General features: G+C 39.0%; 1 protein-coding gene across 1 annotated transcript in view; it reads right to left on the bottom strand.

The window, feature by feature from the left end:
- ATG10 (autophagy related 10) overlaps positions 1–19,433 on the bottom strand; it is a 92,298-nt gene that overhangs the window by 39,935 nt on the left and 32,930 nt on the right. The gene's annotated exons all lie outside the window — the stretch shown is intronic.

The raw sequence follows: 19,433 nt of genomic DNA, 5'->3' as shown, positions 1-19,433 counted from the left end.
AAGTAAAGTTTATTGAACATTTGAAATAGATCAGAAGAGATGGAACTTATTACATTGAGATATACCCCAGTTGCAGCATAAATTTCCTAACATTTCAAATTAATATTAAAACAGTGCTGAGCACCCAGTTGTTTTGACTTTCCTAAAAACTGTCAACACTCAACATCTCTGAAAATGAAACCTTTAACTTAATAATGCCATTAAGATTAAATGTTAGAACAAACTTTCCAAGAAGACACTATGGGTGTGGACTCCTTTGGTTTTCAACCCCCCAAATTTACATGCATGAACAAAGCAACCATAATGCCCCACAGGTTGGGTGTGCATTTCACAACTTGGCTATTGCCAAGCAACTGTGAATATTGGCTTACTGTCTCTGTCCGAGCAAAAAAGATTGAACTGAGTATAAGAATCAGCATCCTTTGAACACCACGCTGGTTTAACACACAAGAAATTTAAACCTATTTCGCATTTTTATCTCATATCCTTAACTCAACTCAGCCATTAATCAATCTATGGAGAGATATAAGAACTGATAAACTGCAACAGTAATGACCGCTAAAAAAAGTGATATCCCCCAGATTTAGTGTATTAGACAACCAGATGCTGCTGAAACACATGGATAGAAGATCACGAATGGAGAGCCCAGGCCTTGGGAAACCACACTCCAAGGTACTGTAAATACATTTTTGGACATTAGAGAAAATCACAGATGCTCACAGAACAGGTGGTTTCTGGGAAATTCCAGACAGCTGTAGGAATGACTGACTTTAGTTTATCAGCAAACAGATATCTAAGCACTGTAAGGGACGTTAAAGCAAGTGCTCTCTGTGTTAACCTAGTTTTACAAACTGTATGTGAAGGGATACTAAAGACAACATGCCAGAAGGAACAATCATGATTACCGTATCTCACTTCATGGGCCAGGTAAAGTTAAGTATGCTATGCCCACTTCCCATGTAAATGTGTAACAGACTAAGAAGTTCTTCTCCTCCTTACACAGGTCATACCCTCCGATCAGATGTGAAATACAGATTAAAAAAAAAGTCTCGAGGAAAACAGAAATTTCTTCTCTATAGTAAGCTGAGCTTTCTTTAAAATGGATCTGTTTTCAATGCTTTAGTGAGAATAGTAAAAGAAAGAACAGCAGCAGCATGTGGTAAAAGAAAACAAAAACCAACTACAGATTGGCTTTCAAGCTTGTAGGGGTGGTAAAGAGAAAGAGTCCATATTCAGAACTGAACCTACATTAAAATTTACAAAAGCCTTTCGGATCAACCTCCTGGAATCAAAATCATAGTGCTTTAGAGACAGTAATGTTTCATCAGATATTATGGCCTTGCCTATTGCTTAGTCACTAGCTTACCTTGCCCTAAAAAAATACTTCTCCCGGAAATGGAAAGACTACCTGTTCATGTATTAAATACTATTGCTCTAGAAAAAAGCTGTATGTATACACATAATTCTCTCTCCTGCTTTCTGTATATAAGGGTAAAATGACTGTATACCCTCACATAAATACTGATATCTAATTTGTAACGATTTTAGACTTGAGTGATAAAGAAGCCGTATTCTTATTACCTCCAAATACTTAGGAAAAGAAAGAAGTTAATAGTCACTCAAAAATGAAATACTCAAACCTGAATACCCTTGGGAAAAACATGCTTTATAAAAACCCTACTTACTATCTCAGAAAGTCATAAATTAAGCTAGGAACAACTTCATCATTATGAATTCAAGTTACTGGGTTAGCATGGATTTCAGCTGGTAAGCAACTTCTATCTTCATTTTCTGGATCTGGAAAAGGAAAGCAAAGGAGAGACTTTCTAATTTCATTGTTCCTTGAGATGGCCGCTGAGAAATCTTAAGAATTTCTGCCATTACCAGACAGATATTAGATGGTGAGGTACTTCCCAAAACATCCTATTACTTCCAGAGAAAAGTGATTTTATCCAGAAGTGGCCTTCTCAGAAGAGGTACATAGTTTGATGGCAGGAGAGGTAGCAGAGAAGGGAAGACGGCAGCTTTAATGCTTTACTCTTCTGGAGAGCAGAATATTTTTGGACACATTTAGTCTGCATTGTCCTGGATTTTTTTTGACTGATAGTTTAGGCAGTTTGTGAAATCAAGCATTCAGTTGAATGCAAAGCTCAAAGCAGCTTTCAAACGGACATTCTTCTGCTCTGTAACAAGATGGACTTCAGTCTACTACAAAGTTTCTACACTTATTCAAAATAAGTTTCTGACACTCAGATCTCTTTTTCTGCTGTTTCTAGTGACAAGTGGGTGCACTGTATTTGTGATCTGCATACAAAGGCAGATAGCTGAATCCTTCTTAGGGCTATTTCTAATCCCCTCTCCTTTCGGTAAACAGCAGTTTCAGGACTTCTTACATAAACAGATACAGCATTGATGTGTAATCCTTTACTTTACAGTCTCTGTAAGTACAACGCACAGTATTTATGCAGGGAAAGTACACTTTGGAGCCTAAAAGTTTTGATGGTATCTCGCTAGCTGAGGAGATGAACTTTGCTGATGAGATGAATAAAATAAGTACAGTCATTGTAGGTGATCTTTGGAACATCTAAAAATCTATGCATGGCTGAATAAAGCCATGGAACCTCAGAGAGCTTTATATATCAGTCCAAAAGAAGAGATTTATTTTTCACTCTTTAACCAACTACTGATAAAGCCATAAATATAAAACGCAGGTGTAACATAAAAAAAAAAAAAACACACATAATTTTGGTTTTATACATGTCATATGATAGCCTATTTACATTTTTTCTTCAAGTAATTGTTCTACTTTCCTTTTTTTATGTATACTGTTGCTCTATCTCTTTTTGAGCTAATGCTGAATTTTAGTTACTGTAATACACAATATCAAAATCAATTTTAACTTTGGAAGATTTTGCAACTGCTGCAAATCATTCATATTTGTACACACATCACAAAACAAATTCATAATTTTGCTTAGATCTTGTAAAGACAAAACAAACATACCTGTGTTAAAAAAAATTAACACATTAAGAAAAAAGTAGTTTTGACCAAATTGCAACCATTAAAAACGCTATGAACTAATTTGATTTCTCAATTTTTTGTTTCTGCTTTGCAAGTTTGCTTGCATATTTGTGATGCTTCAAGTTAAAGCTGTGAATCCAGGACTCACTGTTTCCTAAACAAATTGGGAAGTTGTCAGCAGGAAGCATCTGCTTCTCTATTGCTCTCACGTAAAATCATTCTTGTGCTGTCATAATGGACTACTGAGTAGATGTTTAAAAGCAATGTATGTATTAGAAAAAAGATAAGCCGCAACTACCTAATTAATTAGTTCCATCATAAATGAATTATCACTAAATTTAATTGATATAAAATTGTTCTGAACCCTAAGTATCCCCTAAACAAATTAAGTTGATTTATTCCTTTTAAAATGCTAAACTATTCAAATCAATAGATAAGAAATGTCATTCTGAAGGCAAAATAACATATCTGTACAAATTTTATTCCTCCTGATGAAGAAGGCAAGTTAAAACCCCCTGGTAACAAGTTAATTTGACAGCCTGAGAGAGTTAATGGCATGTTTTGATACTCTTTAGTAATAACTGTGCTCCGCAGACTGAAGAGCAGTGGGAAGGTATGGGTTAAGGCAGGTCACCTTTGGAGGGGGGCCTCCAAAGGAAAGGGAAGGGCCAGGGAAGTGACAGACAGGGTAAACTGGGAAGGTGACAGAATTACCTGATAAAAAGGGATTTTTCTCTGCTGACACCAAGTATTTCCCTCTCTCCACCTCACCCACAGAGGCTGGCTGAGCCAGCCTTCCTTGCTTAGCCCAAATTCCCTTTGAAATGCAAAAGCAGGCCTTAATGCCCTTTTTTGGGGAAAAGCTCAGAGAAGTGGTTTAAAGAACAGCAGGCACATTTCTCCTGGATCTCAAGTCACTGTTGCCTTTCTCCCAATTCCCATGTTCCTCATTTCTTTTCTTGCTGTCTTGACCTCTATTTCCTCCTGCTGCAGGCCAGCCTCCTGGGAAATTCTCCTGCAGAAGCACGGCAGGATTGGGCTGCAGGCAGGAAAGGGAGGAAGAGGTGACGCAGGCACAGTTACTGGTACTGCTAGTTTCGTTGGGGGGGAAGGAGATGCAATCCAGATTAGTAAGAAAATCTGATTTCATTGGTTGGAATACATTTACACTTAATTTCATTTCAGCCTCTGAAGTTGAAAACAAATATATCACTGTTTCTCCAGCATGGCATTTCTCTTTCTTCAGAGATGACTGTGAGCTACCGTGTGAAACGCAAGAGCTTTCAGGGAGCAGCTCCCCTCCTGGTTCAACACTTTCCCTTTGGCAAATAGGGAGATCTAAACATGAAAACTCAATGCTAGGACAGTGTTCAACAGATAGAATTAAAACAGAGCTTAATGTGGAGGGTGCGGCAGCGTGGTGAGATTGTATCTGCACTCTTTATTCTTCCTCCTGGGTGTTCTCCACATTTATTTGGACCATGTCTCACTTTTTTGCCTGCAGCCCCCACGGGTCTAGTCTCTGCAGGTCATTTCGCTGCCGGTTTTTGTCCCTGCCATGCAGTCTCTCAAGTCATCCCCCACCCTTACACAGACCTCAGAATCTCCAGATCCCATCCTCCCTTTCCCTTCCATACTGAAAAGGCAGTGTGGAGTCACAGTAACCAGCGAGGTAACCGCAGTCAGAGATGAGGAGAGTCGGACCTCCAGGCAGCAGGCCACCCCACGCCCCCAGGACCGGCTCGGATCGTCCCCGTAAGCTGGAGGATGACAGGAGACAGGAGCTTGGCTGACCGAGGGGAAGAAGAACTGCCAGTATGCCCGGTGCCTGCATTCAAGTCTCAAAACGAAGTATTACTTGAAAACTGCAAGGAAGCCTAGAAAATGAAAAAAAATCTTCTTGCAAAACTAAACATGCTGAGGAAAAAAAAAAAACCAACAAACCAATACTTGCAAGAACCTCAAAACCATCCTAGCACCTTTTTTTTTTATTTTAATATAGCAGAATTTCAGTTCACATTAAGTAATTGTCAGTATTTTCTGTTCACTATTAAATAGTCACACTACGCTAAAATTTATAGGCTCTAATCAAACTTACCCCACTGTATCACAGCCTGTAAAAATGCATTAAAATGTGGACATCTTCCTGAATAATTTAAGTGTAAGATGAATGGTGTACAAATGTCTTTGCCACCACTTACAGCATTTTTATATAAATTAATAAATTGCTTTTTTATGTGGAGTACATATGGGGAAACCAACAATCTCCATGTGTTTTCCGGTGCTGCTATCATTAGTGACAGACAAGGCAATATGAGGATAACAAAAAAGCTCTGAAGAATAACAAAGTTACCTTACCGATTTATTTTCTGGATGGAGCCACAAAATCCTCCCCACTATCTTGGATTTCTTCAAATTCATTTAGCCAAGTGAAGAACCTGGTTAAATACTGCCCCTCAATAACAGAGAAAGTGGCCCTTAAATCAGTCGGTGATGTTACTAAATGCCATGTCCAAAGAGCCTTCGTTTGGAAGACACAGCTACCTTGCAAAGCCACTACGCCACCAATGGAAAATCTCAGAGGTGAGTTAATGTAAACAGGCAATGGATTCCTACGGGCACACAGATCCCTGAAGTCCTTCATTTCCCAAAGGAAAATCTTCCAACTGCAAGTCAGCAACCTGACCGTGACACTGTTAAAGCATTCAGCCATTATTAAAATGACTATTTTCCCCAAAAAATACAGGTTACTAACAAAGAAAACCCACAGCCTTTTGTCATTTGAGGCATACCAAAAGACCAAAACAAAGACTTCCACCCCAAAAAAACGCAGCACATAAAATTGCACTAGTCCCTCATGCATTAACAATTGCTTCTAATGGTTGGAAATTAGATTTGTCTTTTGATTGTTTTAAAACTGCTATCACAAATGAAAGCAAAATCTATTCAAGCAAAAGCAGCAATGGACCATGAAAACAGAACAGTTGTGAGGTTTTTCTTCACATAAAGGTGGGGAATTCTTTCAAAATCACTCTTCACTCTTCCCAGGTTGTCACATACAAAATGCAGAATTTGGTGGTTTCTCTCCTCCTCAAGAAGAAATGTTTTCTCCTTTTTTATGTAGGAAGTACAAGACTCCATTTTGAACAGGGCTGAAGCACTGAGACACAGTGCATTAGGAAACCTCTTCTGGTGGAAACTGCAGTTAGCACCCAGCGAAGCTAGGAAACAAGGCAAGATAATCAAAGGAGTGGGAGAGACATGGCCCACCTGCTGAGAGATGATGGACTAACCCAGACTATTCAAAATTCTTAAAACAAGGGTGCACGCAAAGCCACGGACACACACCTTGCAGAAGAACAGAGCAATTTCATCTGTAAGCTGTGAGGATGCATTTACTTCTGCTACCTCCAACCAATATTCTTTCTCAATATTATTCCTTGGAATTAGGCATTTACAGTAGTCCTTCTTTCTAAGTATGGTGAGGTAAGAAACAATTAGAGATGGCAGTACCCGTATCTCCTCTTTTTTGCCTCTAGCCTTCCTGTACGAAAAGTCATGCAGGACAGGTAAGGTATGGAGACCATGCTGCGTATGTCCCTCTGCAGGGACAGAAACTCCAGCCTCTTCCTCCGAGCACTGTAAACATCAGCCCAAAGTCCTTTCCTCTGTCTCATCCAACATATACTTAATTATTCCATATGAAGCAGAACAGCTTCCACAATACCTTAACACCCAATGAGTCAGGCGCTTTCAAAGCAGCTTCCAGCCTCTCTGTCAAAGGCGAGAACCAAAATCAGGATCGCCTGTAGCCTCCCTCAAACTACAGGACAATACAGGACAACCAGCACCTCCTCTGGCCATCTGTTGCAGGGCACATTTTGGCACTTGTGTTCTCAGAGGCCTTGCCAGATCCTGTGCTGAGGGCGAGATGCGCCATGGAAGTGCGACCAACCTGGGATTGGACTCCCAGGGCCCCCAGGCACATCCCAGGTTAAGGAGCAGGTGAGAAAGGTTTCTTCTGGACCAAATTTTGGCCAGAGCTGCCAAGCGCACTCACATCCTTTGGTGGATATAACCTCTACTGATTTAGATGTCAGAATTTTCCTACTTTAGGATTACACCAAGAAAACTACGTTTAACACGAAGTTTAGGAATTCCATTCACAAGCCTTCATAAAGAATACTCGCAAAACACACCAGTCCTCAACAGTGCTAGTGTACGAGAACAAGCTACACACATAACTCAGGGGTGCAAAGAGTTTTCAAGGCTGATGAAAAGCAGATCAATTAGGTATAAATATACATTGATGCAGATAGTTTGCAATAAATAGAGTAAAAAAAATTAAAATTCACACACAAGCAAAGTTTTAGATCATTGAATTTTATCCAGACAAACATAAACCAAATTGCAGTATTTTCCCATTATTTTTGTCATTGTCTTGCATTTGTACAAATTGGGAAAAGTTACTACTTCAAGGTTAAGTACTATTTCACAAGATTATTGCTTTTTTGAACTGAAGTGCCTCCAGGATTGGGCTCTATGCTTCATAACAATATGCTTTGTAATAGGCAAAAAGAAAAAAACCCGCTATACTAGAAGACAAAGGTAGCAGTTCAGCTGTATTTTAGATCAGGTTTTTTTTTTTAGAACAAGGATTATTATTTCTGCATTGAGAATCTCAGCAGCAACCCAGTTTTGGCCACGCTTAAGTCAATGGGGAGACTGACAGCAAATGCCTACAAACCTTTACTTTATAGAAGACAAACTCAAATCCTCATTAATTTCTCAGATGGGAAACTGTATGAAAATGGTGCCAACACTGACAGACAGTGTTTAGCAGTAATTCAAGTGAAAAAGTTACAGACAGAAATGCTCAAATTGTCACAAAATCTGGCACTATAAAAGCAAGAAATTTGAAGTTAAAGGTTACAATTAAAAGCGGCTGAAAGGGAAGCAGGGATGGTGCAGTTCTGGAGTTGTTTGCTGTGCCACAGGCTTGGGTGCCTCAGTGGGGCCAGGCAAGCACTTCAGGGAGGCTTGCCTGCACTGATGCCCACCCAGGGCACCGTGAGAGAAAGGCAGTGTCACTGGGACAGTGACATAATGCAATCAGCATAATAGTTGCATGTTGCCTAGTTGAAAAAGGAAATAGTATCCAATTAAGTTAATATCTGTCGAAACAATGCAACTTAAAAGTTACCTGAGATGCCAATCTGAGCTTGGCCATATTGTATAAGACTATGTTGTATAAGCGCAAAAATTAGAAACAATAACCGTACAATAATGTAGCTTACTTACAACTGGTTTATTTGACTATGAGAGATCCAATGAAATTAACTATATGTTAAGGCTAAAGCGTATGTACTATTCTCTTATTAAGATAGCATGAAAACTAAAATATAATGATCTATTTCAAATTCAAAATAATCATAATTCAAAAATTTTAACTATCACTCAATTATTAATTTCCTTGTAAAGTCTCAAAAAAAAAATTCTGAATTTGTTGCTACACTTATATAAAACTAGCACCATATTAGGATCCAGTGATGTTTTCTTTTTGTAAACATACAGATATAATAAACATATTTTTTATGGAACAGGGCCAGACCCTACTAAGTCAAATATGTTCAGCTTTTGCTTGCTCTGAAAAACTGTTTAGTTTATTAATATACAATGTAATGCAGATGTACTTACTTTCCAGTCTCTAATCACTGCTACATAGGAAATGCAAAGCTCTGAATTGAGATTTGGGTAGGTCTAAAACCCTTTAGTTAATTTTCAAACAAAATACTCTGTAAGATTATGCTAAGTGTTAATAAATATGTTATCAAATGTCATTGATCACAACCAGACCAAATGTATGTTGGAGACATCCACAGTGCCTGGCAAGAAAGTACTGAATGACTTCTTTCATTAATGAAAACTGCCATGCTGTATTACATGATACTATTAATTTCCAGGAATGCAGTGCATAATAGATTTCAATGCAAATTTAACTGCGAGCAAGCTTTACAAAGAAGCAATTGTAGTTCAACAAAACATAGCTAAAATTCACAAAATTCAAATGAGAAGACAGAATGCAATACATTCTTGCAATTAAAAATTGCCTGTCAAGGCATTATCCTACAATAAAGACAGCTATACTATATTCCTATGGCTGAATAATATGGTTAGGAGACTTCTATGTAAAAATAAAGAAGATACAGAAGTAGAAAAGGATCTCAGCTATGGTAATATACCACCAAGAGTTTTGTACAACTCAATACAACTGCACCTTGAAGCCAGCTGTACTCCAAAACTAAGAATCTGGAATTTGCTTTACAATTCTTTAAAGCCAAGTAGAAAATTTGTATTAATTATTTACAATGTTTCTGTCTGGAATCAATCTTCTAACACTCTCCATCTTCATGCAACTCTATTTTACTTGACAAGAAAGCCCAGTAGGGAATTAGGAATACCCAAGTATTTCCACCACAGCATGTGTTGAAAAACACCTGTAATGGTCAACAATGCTACATAAACACAATGACCAGACAACACCACTGTAGCAGAAGGTTTACAAAAATCAAGAAATGGTACACACTATACATAGCTACACTTGACCAAGCTCATGTATAGTGTTACTATAGAAGTTTTACACAGATGCAAAATACACATAATGGGTGAGCTGTTAAATAAATTAATTTATCTCATTTCAGGGAATTCTTCTTGTAGTTGAATTGGTCAGTACTAGGTGTAGGGACCTGAGGAGACTGTTCTGTATACAACAGTTCAACAAGCGTTATATAAATTTTCCTTCAAGCTTTATAAATAAGCTATGTAAAATAATTCAAGCAATTAGCAAATTGTTTCAAAAAATGTTCAGTTTTTTTCAGGGGGAGCAGCAGAAAACTTGAGAAGGAAAAGGAGAGCTGGTATGTTTGCCTCCTCCCTCTCAATGCTGTGTTCACCCATTTTGCACAGTTCCTTCTCCTGTGTGGGGAAACTTGACGGCACATTTCTCCTCACTCAGAAGAGCACTTCAGACACCGAGCCACAAAGCACTTGAGGTGACGCTTCTCCTGTTCCACTTTGTACTAGTCGCCAGACGTTCTCTGGAGCAAGGAACAGAGCTGGGGTACTGCTGGGCCTCAACGAACACCGCCATGCTGTAGTCGCCTCCGCAGGTGGTTTTTGTGTCCAGAGCCCCAACTTCCTTGACCGTATCAGAAAGTGATTTGCTCAATATCCCACAGGATCAGAAACATAGGATACAAGAAGTAAGGAAAGAGCTAGTAATAATATACATGTGCAGAGAAAGAGCCAGAACATCACTTTGACTGTTTGCTACGTTTTATCTGCTCTCATTTTCCTCAAAAGCTACTCTACGGCTACTGGAGTTAATTTATTCCTTCAATTTGATTAAGGCATCTCGGGGACTATATCATATATTTGTCCCTATTTACAACTAACTGAAATCATAGCTAAGACGATGAAGTATTTAATTGGTTAAATTGCTCTTGCTTTTCAAAACTGAGATATTCCAAGTGTCCCGAAGGCATTTAATTCCAAAACAGGAAGCCAAAGAGGAGAGCACTCAGTAATTCTAATCGTGTGCAGATCTCTCGGAAAGTATTTTCCTAAACATTTGCTGAAAGAACCTTTTATTGTACTGCGTGCTGCTGCACGTAGCCCAGCTAGGGTCCCACAGAAATGTCAAGATATTTACTACTTAAATTATTTCTCGTTACGTAAATGAATCAATCTAGAATCAACTAAGAGCATGCTTTCTTAAACATTAAAGTTCAGTCATGTAAAAAACAAAGGATGTAGGGGAAGAAAAAGCAACTAAAAATACATTAAATGTATCTTTATTAAATATATTTTTACCATCCTATACAATAGCTTTATTCATAAGGCAGAGGCTATGAATGGTAGTGCTGCCCCAAAATCAAAGACACAATTTAATTGATTTTTTCCTAACTTCTGTTTATAGGTTTCTGCAACTCAAATGCAATCCCTGAAGAAATAATTTTAGAATAAAGGCCTGGTGTCCACATGATATTTCAAACAGTACTGCTGAGGTCCCTATTCCATTATGTTCCAGGTAAAGGAGAACCTCTGCAGTTTTTACTTTGCTGAGTCTGGAAGTAATATGTGAGCAGATAAAGAATTTACGGCTGTAGGAATCAGTTCCCAAGTAGCAGGATCTTTCATATGTTGAATTCTACAGAACTGTATGCAATTTACAGAAAAAAGGCACATGTTGGCTTTTTATATCAATGCGTATGTTTTCACAAATGCTTGCACACTTATGCACAGCATGAGTGTAGATATGTAGATTTTTTTTTTTTTCTTAATAGCAGACAGTAATTTTTTCCCAAAGGACTCTTCAGCTCGTTCAGCACACAGGACAGAGTCAGCAGCAGTACCATACTTTTTATTCTTGTCACTCAATAAGCAACTTCCAAGCCCCGGATGGAGACCAAGCATGGGAAACTCCACCGCATGTCCCTCATACTGAGACAAACCATAAATCCACATTTCTACAGAAATGACTCACAGGCAACTGCACCAGGCAGAGGAAAATGCTCCCAGAAAGGAAGGTCTCATGGAACTTTTGGTGGAAATCTTGCGAGTCTTCACAATTTGGCTTTTCAAAGCAAGGAAGGTGGAAGCATAATATCACAGTGTTGACTTGCAGACAACTTTCTGATTAGCTCTGGAAGGTTTGGGTATGTTTCATTGTTGGTAGACATTCACACAAAACTGACTTCTCTCAACAAAAAGACATCATTTGAGCATGAGCCTTAAGTCACATCTGTATAGTTAGCAAGTGTTTCAAAACTGGAAACTGGGAGTAAAGTGTTGTGAAAGATTTGTCTGTTATCCAAACACGAGAATAAAACCGTAAGTGAAGAAAAAGTAAAATATAAAAATTAAAAAAAAAAAAAAAAAGTGCTGGAAACATTGTTAGCGGAGAGGAAGTATGATCCTTGAAACTAGTGTTCACAGTTAGTGAAAGGGCTGTATTTGACTTATCAGGAGACAGGGAGAGGTCAAAGGGAAGCATTCACAGTGTCCGTATACCAGTTCACGAACTCTGGCAACATGGGAAGAACCAGAGACTTCTGGTGGATGGCTCATGCAAGACTTGGAGGAAAATATTATACTGCTATACTACCTTTGAGAGAATATGCTTTCAGTGCCTATATTCCAGCTGTGAATGCTGCAGAGAAATAGATGTAACACAGATGAAGATACCTCAGCCTGGGTCAAAAATCACCTGGGGGAAAAATTATAAAAATAGGGTCTCTGAGAGTACAAATAGGAACGACAGGATTTTATTTGGGTAGAAATCTCTCAAATACTGTTAGAGACATTAGTACTGCTGGGAACTGCAGGAGACGATGTTTCTAATATTGGCAAGACTCACTTTACCTTAGATGCAATAGTTGAATTACTTCTTCATCAAAAAGTCACTGAATTAACAAAAAAATACTTTAAAGTAGATTAACAAAGGTTCAAGATAATTACAGGATAGCTGCTTATGTAAAATAAATCTGACTCAAAGATTTCAGTTCCATATAAGTACAAACAAATACAGAAAGATAGGTGCATACATGATCAGAAGCTTCTTTGACTGTTGTGTCATGCTCAAACTCTCAAACACAACCAAGTGCAAGACTGCAAATCAAGTGGGAATCTCTCCACCATCAGACTGGCAGAGATACTGAAATCTTAATGCCTTGGACAGAGGATCAGAGTGAGCTCTGCTTTCTAGGATCAGCTAGGAATTTTACAAATTAAAGAAGTGGCTGTTGCTATTTTACAACAGACCTTCACTTTGTATGATGAACTGAGAAACGTGTTTTGGCCTGCAATATGCAGATGATCACAGAACAGCTATTTTACGGATCCTCCTGTACTGAGTATCTGTTGAGAGAAACTGTCCATCACAAGCCTTTCTAAATCTATGTTAAGATCTTTTAAAATATTTGAGAAATTAAGGGAGATAATGAGTTAAAGCAGCCAAATTAAAAAGGCAAAGGACTTGAATTTGGAAAAGGCTTAAATTTATTTAAATCAGAGATACAAAAACTGCCTAAAATTTACACCCTGAACCACTGAAAAAGACCTCACTGTAGGATAAAGCTGCAGACTTAACTGAGTGAATAATCACCTCAGAAAGGATACCAAGAGTATGCCAAAAAACCCGCTATGGAGAATAGACAAGAGGAATGGCTAGCAAAAAAAGCTACATCTTGAAGTCTAAGTTAGAACGAGAAAGTGAGAACTGCCAAAATTCAAGCTGGATTTACACCTACAAACAGCAAAAGGCTCACCATACATGAGTAGAAGAAAAACAAGGAAAAAAAGTGGTGCAAAAATGTAGTAAGACTAAGGTTGAAAATAAAAATAACAAAGGAACAGCCCCAAGCCTAATTTCAGATTTTGTCTCAGTGCCCAGTATGCACATTCAGAGCACTAAGGTAGAAGATGGGAACACAATATTATGGTTAATGAGGATGAGGGATGACCCCATGATAGAGGACCAAGACATATTTTGGTCACTAGTAGGAGAGCCAAGGAGGGGGATAGGAACAAGGTCAGTCTAAAAGTTTAAAAGAATGGACACATGAAGGTGCAGATCCAGCAGCAAGGTTTTTTTATACCTGAATCATGCTGGAGTGATATACCTGAATGAAAAATAACAAATGAAGCATCTGCATTTAAGAAAGGATGTGGTGGGATGACCATGGCTGGATGCCAAGTGCCCACCAAAGTTGCTCTATCACTCCCCTTCTCAACTGGACAGGAGAGAGAAAATATAACAAAAAGCTCATGGGTTAAGATAAGGACAGGGAGAGATCACTCAGATTACCATCACAGCCAAAACAGACTCGACTCGGGGAAAATCAGTTCAATTTATTACCAATCAAATCAGAGTAGGGTAATGAGAAATAAAAATTTAATCTTAAAACACCTTCCCCCCACCCCTCCCTTCTTCCCAGGCTCAACGTCACTCCCCAGTTCTCTCCCTCCTCCCCCTGAGCGGTGCAGGGGGACGGGGAATGGGGGTTGGGGTCAGTTCCTCACACGTTGTCTCTGCTGCTCCTTCCTCCTCAGGGGAGGACTCCTCACACTCTTCCCCTGCTCCTGCCACAGGAGACAGGCCTCCATGAACTTCTCCAGCGTGGTTCCTTCCCACGGGCTGCAGTTCTTCATGAACCGCTCCAGCGTGGGTCCCTCCCACGGGGTGCAGCCCTTCAGGAGCAGACTGCTCCAGCGTGGGTCCCCCACGGGCCCACAGCTCCTGCCAGCAAACCCGCTCCAGCGTGGGCTCCTCTCCCCACGGGCCCACAGGCCCTGCCAGGAGCCTGCTCCAGCGTGGGCTTCCCACGGGGTCACAGCCTCCTTGGGGCACGTCCCCCTGCTCCGGCGTGGGGCCCTCCCCGGGTGCAGGTGGATCTCTGCTCCCCCGTGGGCCTCCATGGGTGCAGGGGCACAGCTGCCTCAGCAGGGGCTGCACCAGGGGCTGCAGGGGAATCTCTGCTCCGTGCCTGGAGCACCTCCTGCCCTCCTCCTGCACTGGCCTTGGGGTCTGCAGGGCTGTGCCTCTCACTTGTTCTCACTCCTCACTCCAGCTGCAGTTGTGCAGGTTTTTTTCCCCGGTTCCTGAATACGTTATCCCAGAGGCGCTGCCACTGCGCTGATGGGCTCGGCCTTGGCCAGCGGTGGGTCTGTCTTGGAGCTGGCTGCCATTGGCTCTATTGGACACGGGGGAAGCTTCTGGCAGCTTCGCACAGAAGCCACCCCTGCTCCCAAAACCTTGCCATGCAAAAGCAATACAAAGGGGAAAACAGCTACTTAGGTAACCATTGTCTGACCTCAGTGTGTACAGGGTTTAGAACCATTTTTGAAGGAAAGAATAATTAAACATACAGAGCTATATAGAAACTGGGGAAAACATAACACTGGTTTACCAAAGAAGGAGCACACCAAACTAACCTTGATACTGTCCTCTGATGAGATAACTACATTAGTGGACAAGGAAATGGAGGAGATTCAATCTGTCTGGATTCAGTGAAACATTTGATACTGCACCAAATGTGAAATTATTATTTAAGTTGGAGAAGATGGGGATTATTTTTAAAATGTAATACATAAGAAACTGGAAAAAGAGGGAGATAATAATGGAATATGCTAAAAGCCGAGTTATTGACCAGGAGACAGTCAACTAAGCAAGCACCTCTAAAACTGGCCTGTAAAGTAATCTTAGTTAAAATTTTCCTTAACAACCTGAGCACAAAAGCAAGAGATTGTTGAGAAATTTAGCTGATACTACAAAGCTGGGAAGCATGATCAGTAAAGCAGGAGATAGAAACTGTTACAGGAAATAGAGTTTAACACAAACGTTGCCACATCAAGATTACCCACAAGCTGATCTCCGCTCGTCTCCCTCTTGTCACAAAAGTAATGACAGTATCAACAAATCAAAAGACAAATGCCCCTCATTCTCCTACTGCAACTAGGGATTCCCCCCACACTTCACAGATCTCATCTGCTCAGCTACGTTCTACACAAAGAAAAGAGAACTCGAAATGCTGAGGTCTGACCAAATACTGCAATTCCCATTCCATGAGAAATTCCATGAGTATCCTAACATTTTTTATTTTCTTTAATCAACACGGAAGTTAAATATGAACATTTTTCACACAACACACACTTTCTGGTTAGAGATGGTAAATATTAAAAAAGTCAGTATTTCCAAATTAAAGTATGCCACATAAATCTGCTGAACCAATTCACTTAGGATCAGCTGGACATTCGGTTTGATGATCCTAGTAGTGTGCATAACCTAATCCACATCTGATTCTCACCCATACAACAGGGTTTCTAGCCACCCTATCTCTACCTTGAGGCATTCAAAGGCACTTCACTAGTCTAATATAGTCACAGGAAATACTATACCACCAAAAGTTTAATGTCATTTTCCCCAGCAGAGCATTGGTGGGGAAAGATCTAAAAAATACAGTTCTGCTGGGCAATGCAGCATATTGTTGCACTGTTGCTAAAAAAACTTTCAGAAAAGTTTAATACATTGTCACACTTTCAGTAGGATTAAAGTGATCCTAGGTAAACTGCTTCATTTTCATTTGTCTAATTAGAAAAATTAATTCCTGAAGAAAATCTGAGTTTGTAGAAAATGAATTTTCCATTAAAAAAATTCTGTAACGCCTTCACCTCTGCCACAGTATCCATATGGCACTAAGCAAAAGAGAACTGCATGTTTATAGACTTGACTGCATTTATAACTCTGAAGAAAGAAAAATAAAGCTACTTGCTAGTCAAATAAAATCCATTTATTTCATATTGATACCAGGGACATTTCAAATCCTTTTATAAGGCTTTTACCACGTGAACATACTAAGCATAGTGAAAAAGCACTTCAAGAGCCAAAGCATGCATTTACATGACAGAATGTAGAACCAAAATCAACTTACTGTAGCTCACCACATGGAAGGCTACAGTTACATCAGTTCTGTTCTTTGCTTCTGAAAACAACTGACAACACACAAACCTGAATTAAAATAAAATCAAAGGTCGAACTTCAGAACAGACCAGTCCCCAAGGTCTACACCTACCACCTCTACAGATCTGCCTTATATATATATCACCTAAAACATCTAAGCTGCTGAATAATGTGAAGAAGTGAGATAGCAGCAGCCTCTAATCCGGTGCAGGAGGTGCAGTCATACAGTTTTATCGGCCAAATTTGTCTCATTTGGGGCTGGGGATGGTTCTACCTACTACCACAGCAGAAATTGTTAATGGTGGCTCTTGAACTATGCCCACACAAGCAGCACTTTGCTGGTATGGCCTGCCAGTAGACGACGCTTAGTGAAGACTTGCCATATTACTGAGACAATTCCAAATAGTTGCTTACATTTTTCTAAAAGAGCTTTCTAAAATCTCTGTATTTCAATGGAATTAGAAACAATGTTCCTGTTTTTCCCTTGAGTATAAATGTTCACACAAACCTGTTCCACCCTTCCCAGCACTTAGAACACATCCAGTAAGAAAAAAAATTGTATTTTCCTCCCACTCCCGCTAGAGATGCAGAACTCCAGCAGGAAGTTGTATTTCAAACTAAATTTGAGGGTAGAGGGGGTTAAGCTAGCCCTCTAGTCCTCCTCTAATGCCACATCTTTTTCTTCATTTTGAATTGTCCTCCAGTTGCTCAGAGATATGGGTCACGAGAGAAATGCATAACTACTTACAATACAGTATGTTAGTACTCAAATAGAAAACATGGTTGCTACTCAAGCCAAATAAACAACCTGCAGCAGGGGAATCCATAATGGTAAACATGCTCTCATTACTACAGAACATGCAGCAGGAATTCCTCACACCATACACTGTGGTTCATTTGTGCAACATAATGTTTCCCCCTCTCCTCTGCTCAGGGAAAACTGTAAAATTAAAATTGCATGACAATAAAAACAAGAAAAATGAGGTCAAATTTATCCCTTGCTTAATTCTACATGGGTTAATGTGTCACATGGAAGAAGAATGTAGACCACTGCACTAACACTGGTTATATACAGTTTTATTGTGGAATGCAGTTTGTTCTAACTTTGAAGTATAGGTTGATCATCTGTAACATAAATACCAAACAGCTCAGTCCTGAGATTTTTATCCTGACAAACAGTCTTTACTCATATGATTTTTTTTTAAGTTGCCCCATGTTTGCTTATTCTACAGTTCCAGCTTTAAAAAAAATTAGGCAAAATTTTCAGTAATAAGCACAAAAGGACCAAGATAAACAGGGAAAGGCAAGGTCCTAAATATATCTATTCCTTGTTTAAGATGGGAATAGTTGAAAGACAAGTAAACATTACAATGCAATGATGGATTAATTCAAGGTAAAGTTCTTGCCTTAGAAGTTTTATTGAATATTATAAGGAGGTTTTTCAGTACAAAGTGTCATTACAAAGTTCACTGCACATCCTGTATCAAGATTACTCTTTTACAAAGTTATTTTGTTTTGTTAACTTCTACCTCCTACAAACACAAGCTACTCTGTGAAAACTGAGACAGAGAGGTGAACTTCTTTGATCGAGCTTACATGGTAAATTCACAACAGAACTGAGAGCATAATTCAATTATTCTGATTCCTAGTGCCAAAATACTGTGTATTTCCAAACACTCAAAACAATAATTAGCTACCTTAAAACTCACTAGTTTCGCAAAATAACTTCAAAACCAGTTCTGAAGCTTCAGTAGGTAAACCATTTAACATTAGTAACCTTTAAAACAAGGGATGGCAGTAAAATACACAAGACATATTAAAGATTATTTTGTTTTCAAAACTAAACATTCCAAAATGAAGATCAAATATTATCAAGCTGTAATCATTCAGTGGCAAAATATCAACATTTTTAGAAACAACTTTTCGTAGTTGTTTAATTTTAAAATTGAAATCAGTACAAACCGTGCTTAATGGTTTAACAAAGGTCAGCACCACCTTTAATCACAGGACAACATAACCATGTCTCGGACTACCTTAAAACACATCCTGGGATCTTCACAGCTTTAGCCACTGTCAAAATTGTGCTTTGAAACAATCTAATAAATAACTTAAGAGTAATAACTCTGTACTAAATACCGAAGTTTAAGAACAAAAATACTGCCAAATTGTTCTGTGAACTACTAGACAACATGCTTTCGAAAGCTGGATGCCCCTACATCAGCAGAAATAAAATTTAGTGTTCAGCAACTTTGAAGAACAAAATGCAATTGAACCTGGTAACACCAAGATTTGTGAATTTCTTCAGCTGGTGCAAGACTATGACCAGATATAACCAAAGAAAACTGTATGACTGTGCCCGTAAAACTAATACTATCATGCTAGTAAGTAAGTTCCAGTATAAACCCAGGCACAGAACTTGATGCCAGAGAAGCAACAGTAGATACAAGATGTGTTTGTATCTTTTACTTAGAAGTATAATTTAAACACCAAGACTGTTAACTCTTTCACAAATTTGTCTTCTACTCAAATAAGGATTAATCACAGAAGTAGGTGCTGAAAGCATACTTAAAACATAGTTTAACATATTCTGATTAAAAATCCTCTTCCCACGTTTTCCCCTGTTAGCATTTCTGTTAGCTCTACAATCATAGTTTTTCATCACGGTAAAGAATCTTAATTATTTTACATAAAAGAGTAGTAGAAAATCTCAGTTCTTAACATGATCTTTGGAGGAAAGATGAAAATGGGAAAGAAAAAAGAAACATGAATTTTATAACAGCAACTAAACATACATGTATTTCCTTAAAATTATGATGGATGATGTGTGTCTAAAGTAGGGCTGGTACCAACTTTCCAAAACAGACTGACCAGCTACAGTATATCTGCTTTGTTT

This window comes from Pelecanus crispus, chromosome Z, assembly GCF_030463565.1.
Source record: "Pelecanus crispus isolate bPelCri1 chromosome Z, bPelCri1.pri, whole genome shotgun sequence".
NCBI lineage: Eukaryota > Metazoa > Chordata > Aves > Pelecaniformes > Pelecanidae > Pelecanus > Pelecanus crispus.
This window is presented reverse-complemented; position numbering and strand designations above follow the sequence as displayed.